General features: G+C 38.2%; 1 non-coding gene across 1 annotated transcript; it reads right to left on the reverse strand.

The window, feature by feature from the left end:
• Positions 1–2,106: 2,106 nt before the first annotated feature.
• LOC141722357 (small nucleolar RNA R71) lies at positions 2,107–2,213 on the reverse strand. Its single transcript, XR_012575376.1, has one exon. It is a non-coding gene; the product is annotated as a small nucleolar RNA R71 (small nucleolar RNA).
• Positions 2,214–4,888: the final 2,675 nt, after the last annotated feature.

Raw genomic sequence — 4,888 nt, forward strand, 5'->3', positions numbered from 1 at the left:
ATTTTAAGCTTATTTAATAATGTAATTTTTTATAGCTGTTGAGTGGCATTTATGACACTTTATAACGCTCCATTAAGCTTTGAATTGGTGTTTTTGTACTCAAGTTGTTGGTGTTTTAATGTGTTTTCTAGTGTTTTTGCATTTCAGGCATTAATCCGGAATTCAGGTGAATTAACATTGATTTGATGCTAATATAGTGTTAGGATGGTGTCCAAGGAATAAAGGCGCGTGAAGACCAACTCATAGCAGCAAGAAAAAAAAGGCAATTTCAGTTTTTCCAGAAGACCGGCGCGCCCGCACTGTGCTAGCGTGCGGCCGCACCAGAGAAGCAGAATGTCAGTGCGCTCGCGCTGGTGAAGCGCGCGGCCGTGCCAGGTCGGAATTCCAGATTCCTGTTTCAATTAGAAGACTGTTTTTCTGGGCTTTTGGATTAATTGGATTGCTATTTAAAGATAACAAAAAGACGTTTTTCATAACGGAACTTAAGGAGAAGACGACAAGAAGACCTATAACACAATTCAACGAAGGCGAAGAAGATCTAGTTGATTCTTGTGAATCTTTATTCTAAGTTGTAATCCGGGATGCTCGTTTCTTGTTTTGTTGAACCTAATACTCTGGATTACGTACTTTGTTTATTATTTGTTTTATAAAGACTACGTTTATTATACCATGTTTACATTGGAACCCACATTGATGATGAGTCCGATTATGGGCTAATCATTATTGTGGGATTTTAGCGGATTTATTTATGGTTTTCTTTAGTTAAGTTGTTATGATGCCTTAGTGTGTGGTGATTGTATGATAACCTAGTATTGGTTGTGCTTATTTGTCTTGTGAGCGTCGCAAACTTATAAGATAGCGTATTAATCTTTATTGAAGCGAAAGTGAATATAGGGGTTTAGAACTTGCCATGCTAGCATAGGTTCATGTATTTGATATGCATGATTCGTAGGTAATTTTAACCATTATACTTGCCCTATGTAATCATGATAGATAACTTGTGCATTAAACCGTTATGTTGTCAAATTCTATAGATATATAGGGTCTCAATATAATTGGTGTCTATTCAGCTTCTATCTCTTTTATGGATGTCTGGTAGTATGTTATTCGTGTAACGAAAGTTGGCGTTTAGCAGTTTCGTGTGATCTTATTAGTGTCATCACCATTACATGCTAAGGTTAAGAACGAAAAGGCTATTGAATGAAGTATTTAATGAAGTTAGAATCCCATGTTTGTGTTATATTTTATTCAACTTTATTTAATCTCTTAGTTAATATTCTATAGTATAATTCTCAATAGTTAGTCGTAGTATAATTAAAACCCAAATTGTTATTCGTCTTAGCATTGAATAATAGCCATATCATTGTTGCATAAATGCATAAATCATATAGTTAACCTAAACCAGTCTCTGTGGGAATGAACTAGAAATAATTATATATTACTTGTGATCATGTATACTTGCGTGAATTATTAGCGCGTGTTTAGTGACTAACAAGTTTTTGGCGTCACTGCCGGGGACTCGATGTTAACTTTTAGTTTATGTGTTTGTCATCAGTGATCGTTAAAGTTTATTGACTCGGACATTGTTACTTGCCTACTTTTTTCCTTGTCGTGTTTCAAGTACTCTAGCAAGCGTGTATGCATACGTGTTTGTGGGCTCGTAAGAGAACTCTGGATCAAGCCGAGGAGGAAGTTGTAGTGATTCGAAGGGAAGTTTTTTTGGATGAAGAGAAAGTAGAAGAAGAAGAGAAAGTCGAGGAACCAACTTTAGTAGTGATGGGAAATCAAGCAGAAATTCCTAAGGCCATCTCGACTAACACTTTTGAGATCAAGTCGAGCCCGATTCAGATGATACAGGAGTCAGTTCAATTTGGGGGTTCTCCTACAAAAGACCCCAATATGCACATCAGGGATTTCATCAAGATCTGTGACACTTTCAAGTTCAATGGGGTGACTAAAGATGCTATCAAGCTGTGACTCTTCCCATTCTCTCTGAGGGATAAAGCAAAGTGTTGGTTACATTATCTACCGCCAGGGTCTATCACCAAATGAGAGGATCTTGCTCAAAAGTTTCTCACTAAATTCTTTCCTATGACGAAAGCTGTTACAATCAGGAATGCTCTTACTCAGTTTGCATAGCAAACTGGAGTATCTCTGTGTGAGGCTTGGGATCGATATAAGGAGATGCTAAGGAAATGCCCACACCATGGCATGCATGATTGGATGATTATAAACTGTTTCCATAATGGTATGTGCGCTCAGTCTAGACCAATGCTCGATATAGCGTCTGGTGGAGCCTTATGGGCCAAAAGCTATAATGAAGCTTATGAGTTGATTGAGCTCATGGCAGCTAATGAATACCGGAATCCTATGCAAAGAATGTTGTAAGGCAAGGTAGCAGGAATTCTGGAAGTAGATACAGCTACTGCTATAGTGCTCAACTTCAAACTTTGACGATGAAACTGGACTCTTTGGCTAATTATGGAGTTAATCAAATCACTAATATTTGTTAACTTTGTGCGGGGCACATGAAACTGAGCAGTGTGCTATTTCTAGCGAATAAGCTCAATTTGTGCAACTTTCAGAGATCTCAGCAGCAAGCTCCAGCCACTTATCATCCCAATAACTGCAATCATCCTAACTTCAGCTGGAGCAACAATCAGAATGCGGTGCAACAACCTTATCAGCCATACACAGCAAAGCAGTATAATCCTCCTAGTTTTCAATAACCGCAATATGCCCCTAGGAAACAACTTCAACTTCAACAGTTACCGCAAACTAATGAAAAATCTGAATTGGAGGAGTTGAGGCTCATGTACAAGAGCTAAGCTGTTTCTATCAAGACCTTGGAGAATTAGATTGGGCAGATTGCTAATGCATTACTGAATCGTCAACCTAGCACGCTTCCAAGCGATACTGAAGTGCCAGGAAAGAAGGACGCTAAGGAGCATATTAAGACAATTACATTGAGGTCTGGTAAGGTTGCAAATCCTGAAAAAGCTAAGACTCCAGAATCTGAAGTTGAGGCTGAAGAAGAAGAAGTGCAGAAGGAAGCAAAAGTGGAACCAAGGAAGACTACTATTGAAAACACTCCTCCCGAGGGTAATACAGGGGAGAAACAGGTCTATCCTCCACCTTCTTTTCCTAAGAGGCTGCAGAAGAAAAAGCTAGATAAGCAGTTTGAGAAGTTTTTGGAGGTGTTCAAGAAACTTCACATCAACATACCTTTTGCTGAAGCTCTTGAACAAATGCCTAGTTATGCAAAGTTTATAAAAGGTATTCTCTCTCGAAAGGTGAAGCTTGACGACTTAGAGAAAGTTGCTCTCACGGAGGAATGTCGTGCTGTGCTGTAACAGAAGTTGCCTCCGAAGCTTAAAGATCCCGGAAGCTTCACCATTCCATGCACCATTGGAAATGTGTCATTTGACAAATTCTTATGTGACTTGGGAGCTAGCATCAATCTAATGCCTTTGTCAATCTTCAAGAAGTTGGACTTACCGAATCCAAAGCCTACTTATATCACTTTGGAGTTGGCCGATCGTTCTATTACTTATCCACGAGGCATTGTTGAGGATGTTTTGGTCAAGGTGGATAAACTCATCTCTCCTACTGATTTTGTAATTTTTGATTTCGAGGAGGATAAGAAGATTCCCATAATCTTGGGAAGACCTTTCTTGGCAACTGGCGGAACCTTAAATTGATGTGTAGAAAGGTGAGCTCACCATACGAGTGTTGGATCAGGATGTAACTTTTAATGTGTTCAATGCGATGAAGTTCCCTAAGGAAAATGAGGAGTGCTTAAAGGTAGAGTTGGTTGATTCTATGGTTACTTAAAACTTGTTCAATTGTTAAGGTCTGATGCCTTAGAAAAGGCCTTGTTGGGGAATTTCGATAGTGAAGATGATGAAGGAGATGAGCAACTACAATTTCTGAATGCTTCTCCTTGGAAGAGGAAGATGGATATGCCTTTTGAATCTCTGGGAATGGAGGAGATGAACAAAGCTCCTAAGCGCCTCAAGCCATCTATTGAGGAAGCTCCTCCACTTGAGCTTAAACCTTTACCTGAACACTTAAGGTATGCTTTTTTAGGTGATGCATCTACTTTGCCTGTTATTTTTGCATCTGACCTTTCAGGTAGTGATGAGGAAAAACTCTTGAGAATTCTGAGAGAATTCAAATTGGCAATTTGATGGATGATAGCAGATATCAAGGTGTTAGGTCCCAATGTGTTTGTAGAAGGGGGGTTGAATACAAACAGTATCGAATAATCGAATAAATGCGGAATAAAAAATGTGAAACAAAATTCAAGTTAAATAAAAATATTATTAAACTTGAAAGGTTTTACAACAACTGTATTGATTACATGGAATTAATCTCAAATTAATTATCACAAATCTAGAATAAATTCGACATGAACTTTTTCTATTTTTGTAATAAAAAGATTCAAATGCTAAACGCAATTTGAGATTAAGTTCTAGGGATTTTGATCCGCTAGATTATTACACAAGAACAAGATAAAGATTTCTAGTTGATTGGATTTAACTTTACAATCTAGAAATTTAATCTTGAAGTATGCAGATGAAAAGATGAAATATTGCTGCTTGTTTTTCTTTTCTGCTTTGTTCTTGACTTCTGTGTTCTGGATGATTGGATGTATTCTGCTTCTGCTTCTTTTAAAACAAACAGCCGAATAGAATGAACTGGAATGACAATCCTGAGCTCAGCAAGACAATCCCAAGAGCTAGCAAGACTTTCGGTAGGACTATCAAATGAACTAGCAAGACTATCTGAATGAACTAGCAAGACTATCCTCCTCCCAGTGTAACTTTCGGCAAGACAATTATTTGTACTAGCATGACTTTCGGTATGACTATCAATTGTCATACCG

Source organism: Apium graveolens, chromosome 4, assembly GCF_009905375.1.
Source record: "Apium graveolens cultivar Ventura chromosome 4, ASM990537v1, whole genome shotgun sequence".
Lineage (NCBI taxonomy): Eukaryota > Viridiplantae > Streptophyta > Magnoliopsida > Apiales > Apiaceae > Apium > Apium graveolens.